Source organism: Numida meleagris, chromosome 12 (assembly GCF_002078875.1).
Source record: "Numida meleagris isolate 19003 breed g44 Domestic line chromosome 12, NumMel1.0, whole genome shotgun sequence".
NCBI classification, from domain to species: Eukaryota; Metazoa; Chordata; class Aves; order Galliformes; family Numididae; genus Numida; species Numida meleagris.
This window is the reverse complement of record NC_034420.1, coordinates 7024924-7050914: the sequence shown is the minus strand read 5'-3', so window position 1 is coordinate 7050914 and position 25991 is coordinate 7024924. Positions and strand designations below refer to the sequence as shown.

General features: G+C 37.8%; 1 long non-coding RNA gene across 1 annotated transcript; it reads right to left on the bottom strand.

The window, feature by feature from the left end:
• Positions 8610–25507, bottom strand: LOC110405573. Its single transcript, XR_002442958.1, has 3 exons — positions 25431–25507; positions 24830–24893; positions 8610–11824 (listed from the first exon to the last, which is right to left on the bottom strand). It is a non-coding gene; the product is annotated as an uncharacterized LOC110405573 (long non-coding RNA).

Here is a 25991-nt window from a genome sequence, read left to right as displayed (position 1 = left end):
AAAGTATTGTCCATGCATTCTAAGGGTATACAAATATGATAAAAACCTTTGCTGGAGATCCTTATACAGTACCTTGCTATTAGCAAAATAACTGTGCATATATTTAGTACCTCTTTATGGAAATAAAGAATATATAGCAAGATAAAAATTGTAAGCAGTCCCACATGGAGAAGAAAGGCAGTTTTCGCACAGAGTAAAAGCCTGTCCTCTGCCTCCTCTCTTCCTCACAGCTATACATACATTCGTCATTGAGTAATCATCTTTATTTTCTCTAGGGATGTAGAAGTATTTGAATTTTTCCAGACTGCTTAGTAATTACATGGAATTTGCTTGGTAGTAGAAGACAAAACACTTTTTTCTTGATGTAAAGCAAGGCAATAACACAAAGAAGAAAACAAGAATAAATAAAGAACTGCTCTTTCGAATTTATTTACACCAGACATTAGGAAAAACTCTCCTGAAAAAAATCTGCTGATACATAGTCCAGTAGCATAAATAGAACCTTAAATATTAAGGATGAGATTAAGATACAAATTAATTTACCTCTGATCAAAGTATAATGACATGAAGAAGCAGCACCAAAGCACACATCACTTTCCAGTCTTTTACTGCCATTGGTAACACAGTACTGGTATAGGGTGCACATTTGAGGAAGGCAGGCAGCACTGCCATCATTCCAGACTCCCACAAGAGCAGACACGGCAGGGTATCACTAGCAGACAGCTCCAGGGAGTGCGTGGAGCTAGGGATTAATATGTCTGCCTTTGCTGGGGACAAGCTATGTAGACTGTGTTAGAATGCACTCAAAGTTTATTCCATCCTGCGCTTAAGTGCGTTGGGAGCTTTTTTTTTTTTTTTTTTTTTAAAAAAAAGACAGATTCTTGAAACATAGTGTGCTCCCAGAACTCACTACAGAGTAGGTGTAAGACTTGTTTGGAAATCATGGACAGTAAATGACTTAGTAAGAAGACAGGATCTAAGGAGCCTGGCTGGGTTTACCCGCATTGCTAGTTGGTCTTAAATCTATAAATGAAACTGCTTGTCATGTCTAGATATGCCATGATAGACTGCTGCTGCTCTTAAGTACAGAGAAGTCCAACTTCCTGAGTAAATGGAATAGAAATAGAGGAAATGAGGATGAAAAATAAAATCAACTTAAATGTCATATTTACAGCTAGAGTACTAATGAAAAGACTACTAGTAAGCATTTATAGCTGAAGAGAGCAGAGAGTGTTGGAACAAATGCTATCCATGACTCCCCATGTGGTACAGCTACAGTAAACAATAGCTCAGGACTGATGAGGCCCCTAGTTGTGACCATGCAGCCCTGTAATGCGTCTGGCACACCTTTAACCACAGAAAGCAGGTTAGTAAAAGATGATCACATACTTTAAAGGAAAAGGAAATATTCACAGTTTCTTCCAGCTGCTTCTGACAGGTAGCAATCACCAGTCCTTTTAGGCCAAATCATTACTAAAATTCAGTGACAGCTGGTAGAAGAGTAAGCTTGGAGCTAACTAGGGAGAGCAGTCTACAAATGAAGCAGTATGTGTGCATTTGTTTATTACCAGCAATGGGCACGTGGACTGCCAGATGCCAGCAATAACACGCAGATGCTAAAAGTGAAATCTCATCTCCATTTACTCCCTTGACAATCTGAAGAAATCAGTTGTATTCACAAAACATAGCGACATTTTTTTTAAAAAAAAAAAAACAAAACAAAGAAAAAATGGCTTCAAAGGATTTAGTACAGTAGAATCTGTTATAACATATATTGTCAAAAGAATTAATAAAAACAAAGAAAGAACTAGAGAGACACACTAGACAGCAAGCCCCTTAAGACAAACACATCATGTCACTGGGAAATGAAACTCTAATAATGTGAAATTTGTATTACCCTTGCAGAAAGCAGTTTGTTTAACACAGCTGTTGCTCCAGACATGGACTTTGGCTGGCTTTTGCTACATCATTGTGCCTTATCAGAAAATCTCCATTGCATCTAAAACTACGAAGACCTTTGTGTTGGGACAACTCTGGCTCTCCAGTGCAAATACCTGCCTTTATCCTTCACTCACCTGTTGTCAAACAAGCATTCTCCCCTACAAGAAAGGGCTTTAAGATTTACTATATTACACCTAAATACGAGCAAGGTTTCTATTTTCAGCACTGTATTCCTTTCCATTTCCTCTCAACTCTGCAGTTTGCTCCTTGCTTTCTACTGTCCTGGTTTCTTCAGATTACGTATTGTAAGCGTCATCTGCCAGCAGAGAAAGGACAGGAGAACTTTTTCTCCCTATGTTTTAAAACACAATTTGATGTTTCCCTAGTAGCAGAACGTATATTCAGTATCAAGGGATACAAAATAAAAGGGAAAATAAAAGATTTAGGATCCAACACTTGATGAAATTATATATTCTCTCATAATCCAATGCCTCTATTTTCAGATGCAGATGGAGTGCAATTCATTTACTGCTATACAGATGTAATTCTAAACACATTTACTATCTGCAGCAAGAAGATTAATAGAACAACAGTTTGCCAACAGCGTACTGCAGAGTGTCAAAAAAAGAAGGAAATACTACAACTATTCTCCCACAGTGCAGTCGCCTCCCATCTGAGGAATCAAAACGAAACTTCAACAGACTGTGTCATAATATCATCATACCTGTCAAACACAATGCAGAGAAAAAATGGATACTCCAGGCAAATTGTGTGAACCCTAATTTATTGTGTTTTATTAAAGTATACCAAGATTAGGTAAATTGCTTTTCTTCTAGATGGATCTTTTCCTTCTCTTGCATCTCTTGTCTTTGAGAACTTAGAGATTTGTCCATCATGTTCCTTGCCTGCATTCCTAATTTTTAATCCAATACTAAACTGCAGCTAATATGGTTGTGGCTGAAGTTGAGTTGCCACTATTATTAACATAACAGCATTACTGTTACAGAGTTTCTCCTCAGCTGTACCTACAGGGATCAAACTGGGAATCCAGAAGGGGGATAACTCTAAGATATAAAAACAAGTAACATACACGTATGTTAAAATGGATACAATAGTATTATCTTGGATCTGCAAACTGGCTGAAACAACAGTGAGAAAAATGGAATTTGTCACAAAGTGTTCAACTATTGAGTCAGCTAGGTTCAAATTAAGTTGTTCAAGTTTTCCAATACTGTTTAAAGCTCTGAGAGGAGATGTTTTATAGTCACAGATGCTAGAAAAACATTTAAGTTACTATACAGACAACACATCCACCCACACCAGTTTATTTGAATTAGGTTTATTAAAATATGGTTTCTGCTTTGTGGTATGGAATCCAATTCAATAGCTATGTCTCAAGGACGTTTGAGCAGAAAAAGCTTTTCAAAGTGATATTTATGTGCACATTGGCTATTAAACTACGACCAGGTTGTATATATCTCTTAGCTGAAAGAATAATACTTCTTACTGATTATAGTTTGATCATGCAAGATAAGACAAGCAGGAATAATAAATCACCTTGATGGATTATTCGTGTACATCTAGCAAATGAGACTAAATGCATGTTTTATGTGTTTCACATATTTGCTGATGAATGTGATTTGTACGTAACTAAGGATGTTTTTGCATGTATAATCTGTTAATGAACTGTAACATAGTAATCGAAGAAGCATTTCCAGTCATTTCAAATCATCACTCATCTGTCTCAAGCAAACACACTGGAGGGCAGCACTAGGAAATACTAGCATATAAATCATCTTATCACTGGTCCAAAAGGAGAGTACTACATTAACTTAATCAAATGGCTGCAAATACCCACTACAGAAGTAGGAGAAGTAGACACACCTGGAAAGTTACCTGTACCTACTTTAATTGTGCATACAACAGCTATTCTTTGGAACTCTTTGGAATTAAACTCTTAAATTACAGTGACTATGATTTAGCTTGACTATTGGAGCCATTTGGATATATCTGTCACTTTCTGTGAAGGGTTGCATCACTCAGTTCTCCAGTTTTGAAAGTTATGCGAAGTTATTCTGGATCTTTTTTTTTTTTCCTACCAAGACAGTCACTTTGGCACTTTTAATTCTGCTGTGAGTAATAGATTGTGCAAATCCTGGAAAGTAGACATGACAATTCCTCCTTCCTCCTACACTCTACCTTCAGGAATAATGAGAATAAAGGAAAAACGTCATTTGCAACCAATGTTCAAAGGTGACTGATTAGCTGAAATTCAGAATTTTAGTGAAGTGTAACACAGGAATCCTAAATTCTAAGAAATTTGATGTTACCCTCCCCTATTCTTCCCAAATTGGCCTCCCATCCATTAATGGCAGCTCTAGCAGTGATTTTTTTTTTCCTACAATTGCCTGAAAAAGCAATGACAGCCACCCCCTGCTTGACAATCAAAAACTATATTCTATGGCAGAGGAAGATTAAGGTATATATGGCTAGCAACTCAGAAAAAATCAAGTCAGTTGTAAGCTAAACCATGTCAGTTCTTAACAGTAACCGGGACCTCTCAAGACTAAAGCTTTTGTTAAAAAATGCCAATTTATAAAGGCACTGAAATTGCAGACTTAAAAACAAATCAAAACATACAACAAGAAAACCACACTGGCAAACTGGGATCTTCGATGTTTAAAAAGAACAGCATGTTAAATTGTTTCTAACCAATAAAAATCAATTTCATTCCTAGACAGAAGTGAAGATTGAAACTCCAGATATCCAGAATCATTGAAATTCAAGGCAAGCGTGATAGAACATTGGTAAAACTCATTAGTCAGTCATAAGGAAGAGCCCGCAATCCCCAGAATAACAATTAATTTAAATCAATACAGGAAATACAAGGAAAGATTAGAAGTGGTTGAAATTTATCCAGTAAAACCAATTTATATGTTTAGTAAAATGAATCCTGGTACATGATCAGTAAGCCCTCAGTTAAAATTCTTCACCTTTCAAATAAAACAATGTTAACATACAAATCTTCAGCAAGAAATGCAGCTGCTTCCTATAGTTTGTAATAAAAAGCTGTAAAGCTTTGGAAGGTGGACAGTCCAAAGTTTGTGATAAAGAAACTAAAGTTTGGCAGAAGTATGGAAATGCATGAAGTTTATTTAAGGGGTCTGAGTTGCGTTCTGTGAAATACGTGACAGGAAGAATGTACTGTAATATTTCAGCTTGACAGAAGAGTCAGTCACGATGTGTTGGAAAGAAACCATTTTTCCCAGTGATTCCTGAAGAGATGGACTCATGCCTTACTCACACTGCAGGGGCCAGTTCTGTGTAGGCACAGGTGTAGACAAGAGTCCTCACCTCGCTACCCAAATGCTGCACATTTTGGTTACAGCTAACCATACATCCATGCACTGAACCATCATTCATTTGAAAAGAAACAATGCACTGTAAAATGCAATGCAAGAATTCAAAACAATTTTCCCTTTGGATGTCTACCAGCAAATTCTCTTTATGTATCAAGGCTGACAGGCGAAGCTTTGCAACATTCTAGATAATTATCTGGACTTCTCCCTCAACAAATCAAATAAATAATGACTCCCTACTCATGTTGCAGTCCTCCTCTCTCATTTATTTTCTCTTCATTTGACAACAGAGAAAATTCGGATGTTTTGCTTTTTTGTCTCACAGTGGAAAAGAGTAATAAAAAAGGAAAATACACAAGCACACCAGCAGATGACAGCTTGCCCTGACTGTAAATTATGTGAGGAAAGAATCATTTCTTACAGGTCTCCTAAAAGCACTTGACATATTGTTGGTATTTTGAAAGCCAGCAAGCAATGTTTGTGAGTAATGATAATAAAGCATTTCCCCCTATAATCTTTATTTATTTTTTTTTCAGTGAATGACATTACTTACTGAATAGATTTCTTACCTCTCCACTTATGCCATTTGCCTAAAACACCACAACAGTGAATTAACAAACATCACACTATCACCTCTGCTGTAGGAGGTCAGCGCTGAAAGCACTCTTCTGTCATGCTGCAGCCTTCTGAAAAGAGAAGTCCTGAGGAGACTGTGCCTCTTTCCAACTTCCACATGCCTGAATAACTCCAATAGGTTTGCTATCGGGAAAACAAGAGAAACTGGAATTTCTAATAAAAGACTGCTCATAGACCCCACCTCCTAATCCTGCACATTTACTTAAGAGAAGTATTCACATATCAGCAGTCTGTGACATTAAGGGAAAGGACACCATGTTCAGGTCAGGCTCTTCAAATGACTCTATGGCACTTGAGAAGCCATCTGCTTCCAAAAACACATTTGCGCAAACACTGATGTTAAAATAAGCTGGTCTATGATTTTATATTATCATAAATTAACTGAGAGGAAAAGGAAAGATGCCTGCAGGAAAACAGCTTGTCCCACTTCACAGCACAAGAACCAGAGTAAGACAGCAGGAGGCTGGCATAGCAGAGATTACTTGGAGGCAAGAAGCATTATAGATGGTCCTAATAAGAAGCACTTTTGGCTCCTTAGCTTGCAAAACCTTTACAGTACAAACACCTTCAGACTGCTCAGTTCCCACTATTTGGTCATTATGCCAAGAGTTCTGCTGCAGGCCTCACACATAAAACCTTCCCCATGTAACAGAGGCGGTCATGTGTCACATAACTAAGCCCAGAGAAGATCCCAGAGGGACACACTACTTTTGCCATCCTTCCCCATCACAGAGGTGCCTGCCAGTTGCAGATGGACACTTACTCAGGGACAGTGCACAGTGTGCACTCCTGCCTGTCCCTGAGCAAGTGTCCATCTGCAACTTCCAGTACGAGCAGCGCCAACTGAAAGAAGAGCACACTTCAACTTCTGGGATTGAAAGGATTCTCCATATCCTAGGTAAACAGAAAAGGAATTTGTGTGCATCTCCTGTCCCAGGAAAAGGATCCGTGCTCTAGTACCCAGCAAATTATTCAGTCCTGTGATTGAAATCCTTCAGGACATGAGAAAGAACAGAGTAGTAATGTGAGGCCTAACAGCATCAATGTGCACAGGCCTTTGCATTTTTATGGCCCTCCTTTGATGTCACTGAACTCAGTTAATCTGTATGTCACTTCTGAGGGAAACAAAGGAACTGTCAAAAGCATTTCCCAGAACTTTCAGAATCGCTCTTTTTCCAAGACCAGCTACCATCCCCTTGCTGCTGCTTTTTCAAGTAGAGTTTGCTCCCGTCACCTCAAACCATTTGTTTGATGATTGCTGAACAGATCCATGGAGAGGAGAAGGGGAAATGAATCAGCAGCCACATGAAACACAGAGCCATTGAAGGAAATACTTAAGCAAGATGAAGGATAGGATAGAACAGGAATGTGGGCAAAGGAAAAGGGAAGAAGCCATAGAGACTGCAGAAATCTGGTCAAGATTTGAAGGTAGAGAAGAACAGCAGAACCTTATTGCTGATAGAAGTTTGGTTCGACTACAGAAAACATGACTTGTTAACTTAGAGTCTGGAGTTACACAAAAGCTTGTCTGGCTTTCAACATGTGTTTGTACATCCAGCAGGTCCATCCAATGAACAGCAGTACTTGAAGTTATTTAGCAAGCAATTACAGGGTGGTTCCTTTCACACAGAAAAATCACTGCAGACAAGTTCCAGACAGAAATGCATTAATTCTCATTTCATAACTCACAAGAAATACTATTCTTAGAGTATATAGGCTATAGCCCAAAAGATCCAGGTTTCCCCATTCAGGAAGAAAAAAAAGTCTATGAACTGTAGCACAGTGAAATTTTATTGTAAGAGGAGAAGGATGCTAAAGTTCTCTGTGACATGGAAATAAATCATCCAGTTCTACAAGCCTACTACATCTACATAATAGTGTTTGCCCAGAGAATAGCAAGATGTTTTCCTTTCCCTTTCAAGCCTATCTCTAATTAATGACCTCTTCAGATGACTTCCACTTCTTTTCTAGCTCTTACAACTTTCATTATCTTTGGCAGACTGGTTTCTTGCACTGCAACTCATGAGAACTGGACTGCATTTAAAATGGGAAATCATTGTGAGTGCATTAAGTCCCAAAGCTAGATTTGCTTTTCAGTCAGCAATTTGAGATCTTAATAAACACTCTATATCAAATTTTATAGGACAGAGTAAAGAAGTTGCAGATATATTTTGGTGAGGATATTAACTTGGTGAAGTATCCTCACCATCCAACACGAGAATTTCAGCATATCTTAATAATCCTACCATTTAATAAGTATTTTGCAATATTACAAGCATATTTAAGATTGATTTAAGTAACTTCTAATATAAACAGTAAGAACTGTTATATTATGAATAGTAAAATACATATTAATATATGCAATACCTACACACTATATATGACAGATATTTTACTATCATAACTAATATATATAAAATCCATTTTCAACTTCCTGCAAGGCCTGCATATTTGAAGGACTAAATCATTTCAGGCACCATGCAAAAATAATAATAAAAATAAAAAAGCAATAAAATCTGTTAACAGAATAGCTTTATAAAAGACAAGTAGTAAGCTCACTAGTCTTGTGAGTGGATATAAAATATCAGGTAAAGATGCAAAACCAAAAACCAATGAAAACCGCCCTTTTCAGCACACGTTGGACAAATTTAAGACCAAAGTTTAGGACAGAGATTGAGCAGGACCGAAAGTACTTCACATTTTCTGCACCAATTTTATTATTTGCAGCTGAAACCTCAAGAGATTAGTAGCAATAATAGCATAAATGGGAGATGTGAGGTTTCAAGAAGTCACATGCGAAATGTTGCTTGTAGTTGAAAAGCTAGAAAAATGTACTGCCTGTTCACATTGCATTTTACACAGAAATGAAATCTTAAGGAACAATTACAAAACACGTTTAGAAAACAGAAGGAATTTTGATATTATTTACCTATTAAGACCCTTCTCAAATTTAAGCTGGAAGATTTGCTAGCAGCTATGCATTTGGATTCCCATCTTTGCCAAACCAGAAACAGTTAGAAATATGGAAGATATCAAAAGGCACCAGAAGACAATATGAATAATGTCAAAGCATCAACTGTGTCAATTGCAGCAGGAGACCTGCATTGGAATAAGGCAAAGAAGCCAGAATAGATGTGAGCATGCCATCATAAATATGCTAGGAGCAGCAGTTAATTAGAAGATAAGGAAAATGTATTAGTACAGGAAAAATAACGAGCTCATAGAATTAAGTACCTTTGACAAACGAGGATACTGGGGAGAATACCAAAGGTTAGAGGAGGAACAACTGCAATTTCCAGTCTTAACAATATCTAAGCTTCATATTTTAATAGAATTTGTGAAGTTCCTTAACGTAAAGTTAAAAACAAATTGCTTCTGAAAAGTTTATGCTATTTTGCTATTCTTGACATACACTTCGGTTCTTCCTGTTATAACCCCAACTGCTCCTGTATGAAAATTAAAACAACATATCTGAAAATGCACATTAGCTCCTTAAGTTCTTTTCCCATCTTGTAGCAAATACTTTGGGCTTTGGTATTTATTATGTAGCATATTACACTACGCAGTTGTTATATAATAATATGCACCTAAACACAGGACATACTGATAGGATTTCAGTTGTTACTTCGACATTTCTTTTCTGTGATCTGAGGAAATGGAGGTTTGGGAGTTTTTTGTGGCCACTGGCATGCAATCAGGGCAGAGAATGATTGAACCAGATATTCCAAATTGAATGTTTGTGCTTGTATTAACTTCTGAGATCTGCAAAACTGTGGGACCTCACAGCAAATTTTCTGAATGCTCACAGGCATAGACTCACTGCCCCACGATGCATGAAAACTAAGGCAGAAGAGCGCTTGAGCATCTTAAGCTAGTCCTAATAGTCTTCCTTACATGTCACTTATCTCTGTATTTTGCATCACTCTGTTCTTTAGTCTCTTGTCTGAAAGACTAATTCAACCTAAGTCAAGAGGCTTAGTGGGGACTGGGGAAGCCAGGACAGCCATTAGGATGAGTTTGTTTAGTTTAGAAAATCTTAAGTTTTCTGGCAGCCAGCATTACTCTTCATGAACATCGTTAGGTAGGAACAATTTATTGGCAATATTAACACATTGCAATGATCTGTTGGAAAGAAATATTGCAGGACATATTAATGCAAATATCTGCACTATACTTCTCCCCAGCAGCAAAACAAGTCCATAAGTCAAAGAAACCATTCTCAAGGGCTTCCCAGAATTGGTCTCCTAGTATTTACAAGTGAAATAAGAAAGACATAACACAGAATACTTTGTGAAGAGCAAAAAATGAGAGGAAAGGAAATACAGAAGATGACTGGAAATGAAGGGAAATCTGTGAAGAATACATTGGTATCAGTCTGTTGTTCTCTGGAAATTAAGTCAGCAAGTTAAATCTCCAGTGAAGCATTATCCTATGATTTACATCACGTAACAATTCATACAGAAAATAAAAAGATAGTACATGTGATTGCACGCCGTTCTGAGTTTTTTCCTGCCCTTGCAATTCCCACTTATAGTTTGGTGCAGAATAGACCTTACAACATAAAATGATAATGTTTAACAGAGTAACAAATGAAAGTTTAAGAATGTGACAGGAATTAAAACAATTCTTCAGGATCAGGTGCCAGTTGCTTCACAGAGACAGTAGTGCTTTACTGATTTTGACGTACTTCCTTCATGGGAATGTGAGTGTTATTTACAGACCAATAGATCCGTTCATCAAGATACATGTGGCTCAGCAACTTCCAATAGTTCTTGCCCAAAGCAGCACACATTCAGTATCTCTGATAGAACAATGGAATTCAAGATTTCCAGCTCTATGCTACATGAACCAGAACTCAAAAAATATAGGTCCCACTTCAGATACAGTAATGTACGTATACAGTTCCTCAAATGACAGACTGGAAAGAATCGAACAGTTCAGCTGCTGAGTCTATTTGTAACTCTAGTGCTAATGGTGGCTCAGAGCAGTGGGGCCACTTGTGTCTGTAAGCTGCTGCTGTTCAAAGTCAAGAGAAAACTGAAGAGTCAGGAAAGTCGTCAACCACTGCTTAAATAATAAGCGCTGATAATCGCAAAAAATACTATTCATTGTTTTTCTATTTCCAGAAAGGTGGAAGGAGAGCTAGATCTGACAACACTACCAGTTAATTATTTGTATATTACAATGCTTTAAAATATTTCACTTTTATTTTTCAGTAAGAAAAAAATGAAAATTCCATGATGTTTTGTAGGAAGTTTAAGTATATTCCTCAAAATGGAGGCTTTTAGGAAGCCAGATACTTCTGCCTTTGCTGTGTGACATTTACGTGCCTACTACATCATGACAAGAAGAAAAAAAGGTTGATAACGTTTTCAAAAACCAAAGATTTTCTGGTCATGCTTGCAAGGCCCGGCTTTTTGCTTATATTTTTTGGAAGGAGGTGGATTCCTATGGAAATTACTTACTTGTTAACAAATAATTACTTTCTACAACAAAAATGATCACGTATAATTATCCTAGGTTGTCAACATCACTCAAACTTGAAAAGGGCAAAAGGTGTGTCTCAGGGAGGTGCAAGCATTAAATATAAACAATCAGTAAGAACATAAAATAAATAAAATGAGAAATACATTTATTTAGGAAGTAAAGCAAAGCTGGACCATTTCAGCATAGGATTCTGAAAGAAGCTTAAAGCATATCCAAAAACCTCTGGATGTCAATGAGATTTTGGAAGCAATATCCCTTCTGTATCCGTGGAAATTCCTAACTTATAAAGCATTGGCTGTAAGTTCTAATGCTCTTGGTGAATTGGATGTCTTCTGCTTTGATCTTTCAGGTCAATCCAAACACCAGAATTGAAGCCAAATACGTGGCTTGGGAACCTGCAACTAGCAAAAAACAGAAGACAGTTTATAAATCCCTGTAAAGAGATTAGTAAAGCCCTGTGTATTTGGCTCTAATCACAGAGAGGAAATGGAAAGCCATGACATAAATTACACAGACCAATGGCTTTGGTTAGAAAAAGAAAAGTAACCCCTGGATGTTTCCTATGAAGGAATGCTGTTTGAAATTAAATGAAAAGCAAAAACTTCTAATTGAAAACTCAGCAGCATATAATAATCAAGTTACTGCAAACTTGGTCATGCCTGTGATTTTTGGCTATCCAAGCTTTATCTATTGACTTAACACGGATCTCAAGTTTGCTGTTCTCCCAACATGGAGAATCAAAACAGTACCTCGTTACCATATCCACATAATTACCCACTAACTTTTTCAGAGCACTGATTTGCCCTCCCCTTGACTGCCAGCTGGCCTGAGCAGCATGCTCTGCCCAAAGCTCTCCCAACACTGAAGGGGCTGCTGTCGAAACATGCTTGGGGAAATCTCACTAGTATTTCTGCTTGACACCTTATATGAAGGAAATCTAACCTTATTTTCCTGTGACCAGCATCTATGTGCTAAACTGTTAAAAGGAAATCATAGAAGAAAACCCACAGTTTTTACCTCTGCACTTCCTGCCTTTAATTTTGTCTGTATTACAAAACAGTGAGATGAATATTTAACAGAACTTTTAAAAACATTGTAGAATGAAACACTGTCCAACAGAATCCTTAATTGCAAAGCATCTAAATAAGAGCTCAGAAATGGATTAACCAATTGCAAATTAAGACCACCATTTCTTTCCTTCAGCTATTATTAAGAAAAAAACACACACACCAAAAAAAAAAAAAACAGCCCCAAAAACCAACAGAACAAGAAAGCAACCAGCAAACAAAGCCCCACAAACTTCTGCCCCCACACCTAAGATATTCCATGTTTGAGGATCAGCTGGATTAAAAAAATTTTGCAAGCGCTCCACAAACACAGTACCTGCATTCAAATATCCTTACTGTGCTTGAAAATATTTATTTTATTATTACCCATCTGTTTCAGCGAGGTTTTATTTAAGGTGTCCCTCAACATGCATAGAGTATCAGCATAAACCCACCATTTGCTTTGGATTGACCTCAGGACATAAACCTACCAACGTTTTGCTCTGCTAGCTCAAGGTGCACTCAGATAACTGGCTCATGGGATTTTACTCATCCATTACACAGCTCAGTTTCTTGAGTATTTCCTTCTCTAGAAAGCAGGAGTTTAAACTGCTAGGAGACTGAAAGAGTAAGGGCAGTTCTAGACAAGGCACAATCTTCATATAAAGATCTCAAGTCACTGCACTTCAGAAACAGCATCAGCCAGTTACCTCTGGATGTAGGTGCATGCCTGATCATGTCATTGTAGCAGCTCTGGGTTTAACCAAGAACTTTTTTATTGTCTGTAACAAACAAACAACCCAGTCATGGCAAGCAGAGCTTCTGCGCTACCTCCAAATTTATGCTTACAAATAAATAAACAAAATTCACATCTTGTCCATGGCCTGCTTGCTTGCTGAACTAATATTCAGCTTTACGGCTGTCCATTCAGCATCTTGCATATTTGTAAGCAGCACAGAAATGGCCTGTCAGCAAATCACGAGCTGCACCACTCAGGGGTGGCTGGTAACAGTGAAAAAAGGAGAACAGGACTTCTGTGAAAGTTTCCTTAAAAATTTCAGTTCAGCCCAGGATGAACTCCATAAAACTCTCTTGTACAGAAAACAAATACTCCATGCAAGGAAGGCTGTGAAAAGCTCATTAGCTAAGCCAGGCACAGCATCAGCACTCGCAGGCATTCGCTGCTGTATCTCCAGCCGCTCTAATCACTGAGCCTTCACACATTTGCACATAGGAAGCCAATTTAAATTCCACTGAGAGTTGGGCCAGGAATCAGATATCAAACTTGACTATGAAGCTATCGCACTTTGCAGGCAGCACTTACTTTTTCAACACTATAAACACAAGATTAATGAAGATAGCTACTGCAGGTGAGTCTGGGCCCTGACCCAACAGACTGGAAGTTGCTCGTATCTCTGCTTTTTCCACTCAGACCATTAAGCAGGGCAGGGGACATCTTATGAGAGGCATTTTCTAATCTGAGCCTTTCAGGGTTCTTAGAGACTGCTGAACTTAATGCATTAGCTCCATCCTCAACACGGGGAAACCTTTAAATAGAAAGTTCACCGAACAGTGCAAAAATCAGTGAGCACTGCAGTTCCCTGGAACAGTTCATACTCTGAAATTACATAAGTGATCTGAATTAAGTGAGAAGCACAACCCTTGGGAACAATTTCCAACAGCGGTAATGAGAGCACATTGAGTTCTTTACGTCCAGAAGCTGTCACTGTTCGCAACAGTATTTAGAGCACATCTTGATGCTGACTCGCAGATGCTGGGCATATTATATCACCTTTCAGTGGTTCAGTTAAGTCAGCTAGAAAGTTCAGCATCTGGTTCCCATTTGGGGGTTTATTTATATAGAACACCTACTTATATTCTACACATGAACTGTAAAGACACAAAGGACTGATAACTAAATGGAGCATTAGTGCTGATACAGAAGAACGCATTCTGCTATATACATAGGACCTCTGCCAAAAAAAAAAAAAGATACAGTGGACTTGATAAGATTACTCAAGCTTTTCGAATTAAGTATTCTGGCTTTTGAATATCTTAAGTGGTTAAACTATCCAGGACAGCAGTAGTGAAGATATATCCCTTGTTCCTTAAATCAGTTGGAAGTTTTTAATTTTGCAAAAGTTTCTATCTTGTTTGCTGAATATTTTTAATGGGTAAGCATTTGAAATGCTCTGGTATTGACATTCTCTTTAAAGGGGCAGAGAGTGAGCTGACTGGAAAAATGAAGCTGGGCTATCATCTCCAGTGCTCAGTGAAAGAGCAAGGAGCTTAAAAAACTTATCAGCAGGCAACACTAATAATCCTCAAGTGCAAACCCCACTGGGTAGGAAGAAACATTTCCTACTTCTGATCTCTGTGTGCGTAAACATACACAATTAGATTTGTACTGGTCCAGAGTATTCACTGTCATCTAACAGGCTGTGCAAACAGTCAATGCACTATTATGCCTTAAACATAAAAAAAAAAGTAGAACATTAAATATTACCCTTTGGCATCCTTCATTTTCCTATGCCCACCACCTTTCCTCCCCAAAAACTCATATACAACATTCAATTTTGCTAGAAACTATTAAATTTGCAGACTAGTGCTTTATGTCAAATGAAAATCTGGAATCCCGTTCCTCTGATAGTACTGCAAGAGCCTCTGTTCTTGCCTTTTTCTTCTGAAATTGTTTCAAACTGGATACCGCAAATCACAGCTCTCAGGTCAACCTATATTTCATTCTCCATGTCACAACTAAGCCCCAGAGAGTGAGTAGGGCTGTTAAGCTTTGCAGATTTGTAACTGGAAGTGTGCTGGTTTCAGCAGAGCACCTTGGAATAGACTTAGATTCCTTCCCCTCCCCTTCCCCCACCGCTGTGATGTGATTGATATTTCAGACATTTGCCACCAGAGGGAGATGACAAAGTTCCACAAATGCAAAAGGATGGGAAAAGACTAAGACAGCTAAAAATGTTTTTTTTCTTCCCCTCCCCACCCTGATGGCTAGAAACCAGCTACGTTTCACAGCACAAACTATGTTCGATGTGCATGCTGTATTTGATGAACACTTTAACTTAATTTACTATTTTTTCCTCCAGTAGAGCAAGAACAAAAAGGAATAAAGAATTTTCCTATTACATAACAATGTCCAAATACTTTTTAACCGCTAATGTTAGTTTATTATCTCTTTTATAAAAGCAAATTTTGATTGAGAGGTTGTCTTTAATTTACGTATAGAAATATATGTGGGAAATTGAGCTTTTCTTTAAAAAGTGTTCCAGATGTTATTTATGCCAGAAATGCTCAGAGGAAGCAGAATCGATAGAAGCCCTTCTTGAAAGGGACACTGACCAAGAGCACTGCCAGTGGCAGCAGTCCAGCTCCAGGTTCTTCAGGACACTGAATCAGGGATACGCTGAATGCAGAAGACTCCACATCCACATAAATCTCACTGTGGAATCAGCAGCAGACACACATACAGTCTCAACAAGAAGAGCACTGGAATAATCAAGGATATAGGCAAATGAAAAGCTGACCTACATCAAACTCACAAATTTCTTCCAGCCTGTAGCACCAAAAGGGAAATGTATTGTCAACTTAAAAATTTAAATTTTGACAGTAAAAAACAGCTACCGGGATTCTTTTCACAGAAGTGGACTTGGAACAAAGTCCTTCTGGACCACAGCATGCAATTGATTTAAATTTAGCAGAAACCTCACATGCAACCTTGCCTTTCCCAAGACCTTTCACATTTTTGCCTACACAAAGATTTCATTTTGAGGAACTTATTCTGTAGATGGGTAACAAATTATCTTTCTGAAAAGGTCTGCTTATTATAGAGAAATATAATAGAGAGAGAAATCTGTTCTGATTTTAAGTTTGCCTTTCTATTCCAAGGCCTCTCTTTACCAAGCCATAGGATTTCTTCTGAATACAATATTTTATCTTTTGTAGCCAGAGGTTATCTCTATAAAATGCTGTCTTTTTGCATTCTGCTCTTGCCTCTCCTCCAGATTACTAATGCTCCTGGTTTCTGAAGATATATTCGTCAGTTGGTGGACTTGAGTTAGACCTGCTGGTGCAAATGCCCGGAGTAGAATCCACTTGGCCCAATGACTACTCACGGCTCCAGCAGGAAATATGCCCTCCCTCACTGTAGGGTACAGTGGAGCCCAAGACTTCTTCTATGTGAAGAGTGCTGTGCTTTGGGCAGAGTAACTGTGAGACGGGTCCACAGAGCCACCCAAAACACACAGTCTTGTCCTATGGCAGAAACAGAAATGACATTGTAGGGACAGTTAAAGTCAAACCAAGATGGAGAGGCTGCTTTCTTAGCTTCACCAAAACTTTCTCTTATCATATTCTTAATATTCAAAGCTGACTGATTAGTATCACCTAAGAGTGAAATTGAAAGAGGCATATAAAAATAAAGTCATACTCTGTGCAGGCTGGGTTGTACAGGTGAGCCTGCCGTCATAATCAGAACTGCTTGGAGCCATACCAAGCAAACTTCCTGTAAGCTGCTAGCTTTAAAAGAATTAGACGGACCTTTCCCCCAACTAGCATTTTTCTAGCTATGTCCTTTGAAGAAAATAATTGACTTGTAACATATGGATGTCGTAGACATTTCTGGCATTTGTTGCAACTTGAGGCACAATGTAAGACTCAGGTGCTTGTTAGGAAAGGTGAAATGCTGGACAACGAGGTGCTTTGATTAGTCTTCCTTGTTTCTATAGTACGCAGCATTGGGCACAGTAAGAGACAAGTTATCAGACTGAAGGGTTCACTGTTCCACTCTGATTTTCAGTTATTATCTTTTTAATAACTAAGTCCAGATTTTAACAGAATCATTTTAATTGGCACAATTAGCTCCACAAGCCTTTTTTTTCCCCAGTCAAGTAAAAATATAATGAAGACCATGGGTGCTACTGTTTCCTGTGCAATATCAGCAATAAAAATAGTGAAAGATGAAATGGATGTCTTACACCCCCATCAAACAGCATAACCAAATTTGTCAGCTCATTTTTCTTCAGTACCTCTTTCACTTCCAAAATATTTCTTTCCCTTCAAGAGAAGCAAACCAAAATCTCTCCATGATATTAACCAAAGTTTCTCAGTCAACAGACAAAGGTTTTATTTGAATATACATAGTAAAAAGCATGCCATATGCTATAATAACGAGGCTCAGTTTTGTAGTTTTTATCATCACCTAGGACTGTTACTGTCTAGACCATGGAACCTATTTTGGATTCACCAGAACTAAGTCCTCTTTTTTAACTGCAAAGAATCCAACCTCGTTATGAGCTGGCTTTTTATCCTCTTAAGATTCGCATCAAAATCTCCAGTTGTAAGTAAGGAGCATTTCTAATGTTCCCAGCTATTCAAATGAGCACTACCAACACACACATGAGGTTTCTGACAGACCTGTCATGAAAGTTTGTGCTCTAGAAATATCTGGGGAAGAAAAAAAAAAAATAAAACCAAGCCCAAACACCCAAACAAAAAGAAACAAAAAGCAGCCCCAAGATCCCCTATTTCATACAAGCTGAGTCATCTTTTAGCCTATGCTTTAGAGTCCCTAGGAAAACCACTTCTTTCAGCAAAACACTATTTTTCAAGAACATATATTACAAGATAACTTATCATTTACCTAATTCTTTTTCATTGGGAAAGAAGGAATTTGATTCCAATGGAAGCAAAATTTAATCTCCCTACCAGTTTTATTTTCCTCCCTAGAATCAAACCGTTGCTTTTGTAAAGAAAAATTGAGAAAGTTATATTAAAAAATATTGAAAAAACGCACTAAGTTAATTCCTCTCCCATTACAAACCTTGTTTACTGGAGTAGCATTAACTGGATGAACAGTATCAAAACAAGCAGGAAGCAGAAGGAAGGAGGACTGTAGTGCTCACGCTAAATGAGTAGGGCTTGCTGACTGCCTTAGCTCTCCAGGCTTCAGCGGGTGCAGCAGCATGGCCCAAAGCAGCAGAGCTTCTCACCAACCCCATTCTTACCACCTCCATCAGACCCAGGACCCCTCAGCCCCTGTGTGCCAAGAGAGGCAATTAAGAGCAAAGGTTCTCTTCTTGCCCCAGGGCTACATTTGGAATTAAACACTGTTCACCATCAACAGACAGAAGGTCTCCAAAAATACCCTCTATTATGCACAATAACCACTAATAAAATACCACTTGCTAACTATCAGTGCGTTAATCGCTACTTCACTAGTGCATGTTTTCCTGTACAAAATAAAATTATGGGAACTGGAAATAAAAGATGGAATATGATTAAACTTTTAAATAAATCCATGGTGGATCAGATCAAGCAAAGACGACAACCTGTTAATGACTTGCAACTCTATGCCGGGGATTGGGAATAAGCTCTAAGTCTATAAATAACTATACAACAGCTGAGAAGAAAAGTTTGCTGGTTTTAACTCCATAGCCAAAGACTTATTGTTAGACATAAGCTAACTTTTGACATTCTGACCTTGAAACCTGCCTTCTTATTAGGAATATTGTGAGTATTATTTCAGTAAACTGAGGTTGCGATTTAGAAGTATTAAAGTATCTATAGCTGGCATAACTGAATGGCTTTTCAAACAATTCAAATATTTGTTTAAAAAAAATGAACTGCACTTTGGCTATTTGTATCATTAACTAATTATTCAGCACATCACATTCAGTTAATTACTAACTGTTCATTTCCAAAAGCTAAGTTTGAATTAATTATCCAAATTCTCATTCAACTGTGTCTGTCACATCAGACATCACATTAAAAATTACTTAGTGGGAGGAATGGGAATATTGGTGGATCTTGCAGTCGTAGTTTGGACACCTCTCCCTTTACAGTACTGGGCAGAGGCAGTGTAAGTCAAAAGCTCTGAAACAAAGACCACATAGTTTGAAATAGCTCAGCTGCACTTGTCAACCTCTTATGTGTTAGCTTACGTGAAACAATTTCTCACTGCAAAACATGATTTTCATCTGTGGAGCAAAGTGATATTATTTAAGCAGAAGATTTAAAAGCAAGTACAGGGCAGTTAGAGTTGATAAAGTAAATAGCTATTTATCACAGAAAGGCTGAGGTTGGAAGGGTCCTCAAAGATTGTCTAGTACCACCCCTCCTGTCGTGGTCAGGGCTACCAACCACGAGATAAGGTACTTTTTTTTTTTTTTTAATAAAGTTACAAATATATGAAGGAATTCCTGCCACTATAGCTGCTTCAATTTTTTCTGCTTTTTGTGAATTTTTACTGAGAAATTACAAGTTTTTGGGTAGAAACAGTTTGTAAGATTAAATCCATTGTAATAAGATTACAAAATCAAAACTAAATGATATAATAAAATAGAGAATTCATTTAAATGAAGAAATGAAACATTTAATAACACTTTGCAATTTAAAATAGACCCTTTTTAGGGTCTATTATATTTCTGCCAGGCAGAAATATAAAAGCAAAATACTTCAGTTAAGCCTATCTATGTTTTTAAGTTTCTCGTTTGTTAATTTCTGCATATTTTCTGTCCCACTTCTGGATGAGGAAGACATGTCACCTTGTGAGGCTAATCCAGCTAGTTCCAAAGTAACCTTTGGATGATAAGCACTGCTCAAATGCTCCTCCTTTATTCAAGGAGAGAAAAATGGAAGAAAAAGCATTTTGGCAAGGTGAGCTGCTGAAACAGCTTGAGGCAGTGGCGGCTGTTCAACAGAACACAGTCGTATTCATTTCTGCTCCCTGCCAAGGATACAGGAAAAAAATAAAGGAAGCTAACAGGACACAACAAATTAGCAGATGGAAACAAACAGACCATGCTCCTCTAAAAACTCTTCAGCTTCCCTTGACAATGTTTTTTATATGAAACACACAGAACACGAATGAGCAAGACAATAAGTAGCATCATCACACTCTGAGACAGCAGTGTGGAAAGAGGAGATGAGAGTTTTAGTTAGTAACGAAAATGGAAGAAATCAGTATTAGAAATACATAGTAGACTTGAATGGGTTTATTTATAAGCATTTAATTAAGTCAGTTTTTAATATATGGACACAGAAAACATATCTTTTCCAAAAGGTATTTGCAAAACAAAACACCCCCTTCCCAAGGCATAACAATAAAAGAACTTGAAAAGATGCAGTGCTATGATCTGTTGTATATATAGCCCAAATCTTAAAATGATACATAGTTTTGCTTCCAGCTGGAAGACTTCAGATTTTTATTGTAAAGATTTAATATCGGTGGCAGTTTCAATAATGATGCAGGAAACTATTTCAGATGAATGTAATGAACTTCAGACTCAGATAAAAGAAACTGAGGACCTTATTATAAGACAAGCTATCTTCTCAAAAGTCTAAACTCAATGTAGTACACAGCTTCATATATGTTAAAAATGTATTATATCCTTGTAATAAAGATTGCTATAAGGCAGCTTGTTACGTAACTTTAGGCTCTGCCTCCAAAATTTAGCTCTGTGGAGAATCTGAAAAGTGTGGACTATCATATCATTGCACTGCAATAGAACAACACAGGGGGGAAACTCAATACCATCACATACATTAAAATAGGCCATATTAGAAGATGACCCAGGAGTCCAAGTCAGTCAGTAATTTTGATACCTACCAGCCAAAATCTAAACTGGAGTACTACTATATAAAACATCTAGTATAATTCAGCCTATACAACAAACTGTATGCAAACACTAGACAACTACCAGGAGTCTGATGGCAGAAAAAAACCTGAGATTCAAAAAGAAAGCAACAACTGAGTCACAAGTGAAAGCAAGTGGTAATGGAAGGGAGAGAACTGAAATTTCAGATCAGTGCTTCATTAGAGACATTTTAGCTTCACATCAGCTTAAGGTAATTTGTAACCGTAAAAACTGAAAAAAACGTTATCGCATTGTCCTGGTTAAAGCTCAGCTCTGAATCTTCCTGCAATTTGGAAACCTCACTAAGAGTACATTATCCTTTCCTGCTCTATTTATCTTTTCAGATTTTAATGAGTTGTGATGTGCTCAAAAGTAAACATATGCTTTTTTTGTAACAACAGCAAAATAACCACAGACAAAATCTTTTGTCCATAAGCCAATTTAAATCATTGCATAAATATAGTCTAATTGTTGGATCTCACATAATTTCCCACTTCTATTGAAGTAACTGTCATGCCTCCTTGAAGGAGGCAATTTACACCAATTTACACTGAAGGATGCTGAGGAAACTTCATCTCTTAACAGACTTGCCAGTGCTGTCAGAGTGAAACACCATCTTTTCATTCTGCAAACGTAGAACACAAAGAATAATTTGTTCTGAGAAACAATTCTTTAAGACATTCCAAGAGTGTCTGGCTTGAAATAATATAATTTGTGCCCAAATGAGCAGAGGGCAAATGATGTTCCATCCAATGTTTTTAAAAGTCTAAAGAAACGTGTGTTAGCACTCAACTTTCATTTTAATGAAAAAAAATCACCACCATCACCACCACCAAAATCCCCCCAAAAAACAAAAACCTCACCACACACAAACACACTAATCAACACAAAAACACTGCCCACTAAATATTCAGAATAAAGGTAAGTCAGCCACCAACTTTCAGGTTCCTTTTTTATTTTTACCGGTTACTCTTTGAAACATTTCACCAGTGGCAACAAGAGTAACTTATATCTTCCCAAAACCAAGAACTATTTTCATTCAACTACCTCCACTAAAAAATCATATTAATATAGACTGAGGATTATATTAAAGTCTGGAGAGAAAGCAGGTTCTATTATCTAGTTCTGCCATGAATTGCCTTGAACAAAGAGCTCTCTCAAAATTATCCTAACATTCTTTGCAACATTAAAACAAGTTACGCCCATTTTAGAGAAAGATGAAAGAATCTAAGACTAACAAATGACTTGCTTAGAACACAACCCATGGTTTTCCATCCAGTTAAGTAACATTTTGGAAAGAGCCCAGCAGCCTAGTTTTTTGGTGTTGTTTTTTTTTTTAATCCCCTCTTTTAGTCATGACCCCTTTGAAGACCTCAGAAAATGCTGACATTATCAGAGGATGAGTGAGAAGAGCCATAGGAGGGAATTCGAGCTAGTGACATACTGAAAGGCAGCAAGAACAGAGGCAAGAGTTCTGTCAGAATAAATGTTCAACATTGTATATGCATATATGATATCGTTTATCCTCTGAACAGGGCTGCTGAATCAATGCAGCATGAGGAATAGTGTTTAAAAAGCAACAATCATGGACTGTGTGTGAGATCCCACCATCAGAGCAAGCTCTCCTTGAAAGACAATGCTGTCTAGTGATGGTTAAAAATTTGAAAGAATGGGGTTCTTATTTTTGGAGTGGCTCTCAGCATGGAGGCATACTTCTAAGCACGACATCATTCGGAGCAATCTCTCTCAAATGGGATGCCACAATTTTTGTCTTTGCCATCATGTATCAGTTAAATTGCATGGGAATAAAAATATTAGTCTGGGAATTTGAAAGTGTGAGCTAGGTAGATTTTAAAATCCACTAAAATTGAGAGACAAAAAGAAAATATTTGTGCTTAGATACCTTGAAAGTGCCATTCAAATTTAATTCCTCAAAAGCAGACTTCACAGAGTGTCTTAATGTAGCATTTCTAAATTCCAATATTATCTCAGTATTTTTTTTCCTACTAATTACTAACATTAATAAGGGGGGAAAAAAAGAACAAACTGGACTTCGTTTAAAATGAAGAGATTTACAGACAGCCTTTCTACAAGATCAAATTCAAACATTCATTAGAATACACTAGATCGGCTTCCAATACTTCTCAGGTGTTTCCATTTTCCTTTATATATATATATATATATATAGTTGCTTAAAATCAATTAAACAAGTTCTATAAAATCAGTTCTTGAGATAAGCACACGTCAGTGATTAGTCGAGGTTGGATACAAGATCGCTGTTGTAAGTGTTCCCTTCCTAAGTCTTACACAGCTCAGGCATTGTAAGGGTCAAAGAGACATGAAAACTGTACTGAAGATCCATCCCTAGGAGCACAAGTGGAGGTTACACCCTTCAAAAAGCTTCTCTGTTAGTCCCTTAGCACCAGCGTTTTCCATTGACTTTGTTACTTTGTACCTATGCTGTCTGTACATAAAGAAAGACAAATTGCAGTGAGGCTGCAGATGGGAGCTCTCTCGCTGAGTTGCTGGCAACAAAGTCTTCACAGTCCAAGACCTGACTGTTTATATACCACACATTGATATAAATGTAGGCACTAAAGTATGTTAAAAGAAATCATTCATCCATTAAATAATGCATCAGAAATACACTAACAACTAACCTAAAGATATATTGAGAGAGGCTTTTTATATTTTAAGAGCAAGCAAGATGAATGTCTCAATTACATTAGAACAGCAACTATTAATCATTTTATCATATGCAGCGACTACTGACACAATGAGGGAATGGGATAAAGAACCAATCTAAAACCTAGCGTTACTTAAAGGTTATCCATTTAAAGGGAGATAGTGAAGAGAAAAAACAGTTTTCTAGAAATCATTTGAGGTCAAATATTTCTGGCCAAATTCAGCCCAAGAGAAAGCGTTCTCTTCACTGGCAGTGCACCAGAATTCAATTTGGCCTACAGGATCCAGTGAAGTAAATAAGAGCATTTCAACCTGACTTGGATAGGGCATTGTCAAAACCCATCTTTTTATATGCACAGTGGAAAACTTCATCTTCACATCAGTTACACTGAGATTATTGCTATAGCAGGTTTGTTTGTTTTGTTTTTCTTCTTCTTTCAAAGCCTTCCAAAAATCAATTTTACCCATAGAAGAATTAAAGCACAAAACTCTAATGTGAGACAAACCTGGATAATTTTATCCCTCTAGAACTGCTCTGTCATATCCTCTTTGCATTCATGCAGCCTTAAGTGTGAAATCATTCCGCAAAGCCAGTTTTGGGCTTTACTTTTAATGAGTTGAACAGAATGATATATATCTTAGAGGCTCAACCTACAATGTTTTATAGATTGCTGCATCCTTTCCACACCATTCTATCCAAAAAGAAATAGACTATTCCCTAAAAATTTACAGAAACTAAGGGAGTAATCTCTATAAAATTAAATAGAGAATCTGATGGAGAGTTTATGGTCAGGGTGGAGAATTGACAAAATCTGATATCATTAGTCAGTATAAAATGAACATGTCACATTTTCTGAATTAGTTGGAATGATCAGATCCATTCATGACTGGGCTGTAGTCACAAGGCCATAGCACTTTTCACTCAAGGTGAAAGGTCCCCACAGCAAAATTTTTAAGTTGCCTCACTGTTTGTTTGTTTTTTAATCTTACATACTTGGTTCCATGTTCTTTAAAAAGTTTCACTTACTTGAATTTAGCCAGGTAGACTGCTACAGGGAAGATCCCTCTGCATTCCCGGATAATCTTTTACACTACAAAGAGCACACAGGCAGGGGAAGTGAGTTATGAACATAGAAGCCTTAATTTATCATACATTTAAGGTGAGTTCCCAGTAAACTAAATTGCACTAATGCCCCCGACTAACTGGCTACGTCATTTCTAGAATCAGAGATACATCAGCTATCCCTATACTCCTATGTCTCTAGACTCAAAGCAAACAGACCTATAAGCTAGGGAGCACCTATGCTGGGAGGGCTGCAATTATCCACATGCTACATGAAAGCCTTCACAGTAGCATACAGGCCACCAGGTACACCAAAGTGTAAATCATTAACATAATTTTTCCTGGTGAAACCTGTCCTCTGGTTTTGGCTCAACACCCTATCAGCAGCAGGTCCCTACAGGTCCCTTTACAGGTCCCTACCAAGGGTGATTCAGAGATTCAAGGTACAGACACTTTGCAGTATTTCGTCTTGGATGCTGCAAAAGTGTTGTAAAGGCAGCAGGACCAGTCTCAGATGTGTGCAATGAGAAGGCGTTACAAAAAAAAATCAAAAAAGGATGCTCACCTGTATCCCAAGATCATGACTAGCAGAAAGACTCCACAAAGGAGGGATCACCAACAGGAGACCCTTGCTCAGGTGGCAGTCAGCCCTTAAATGAGGTCTAAGGTGGGTGGAGCATGTCTCCACTCTTTCTGGTCACACAGGTGAATTGCCTTCACCTGTGCTCCCAGGGCTGACCGGGTCTCTTCTCCAGGTGCTCAGTCAGTGGTTCAGGCCATGACTCAGCAGTTCCCATACAAATGTAGATCACAAATGGCCACCATTGGCCATTTTGTGATATTGTCAGGTAGCTTCTTGCCATGACTCAAACAAAAGGTGAAGGGATATTTGTGCTGAGTAGAACTCAGTGGTGTTAACAATGGTAAGAAATGGAACTGGCCAGAATAGATCAAGAAACTGGGACTGCAGCACCACATCTAGGTAACACATGGAACATAACAGACATCAAAGACAAGTATTTGTGCTATTTGGATTCACACAGAAAAGAGCAGAAATGAGATGCTTATGACTTTTTGAGTCTCATGTTTGTGACAGAGGCATCCCACAATCCTGTATCTAATCACC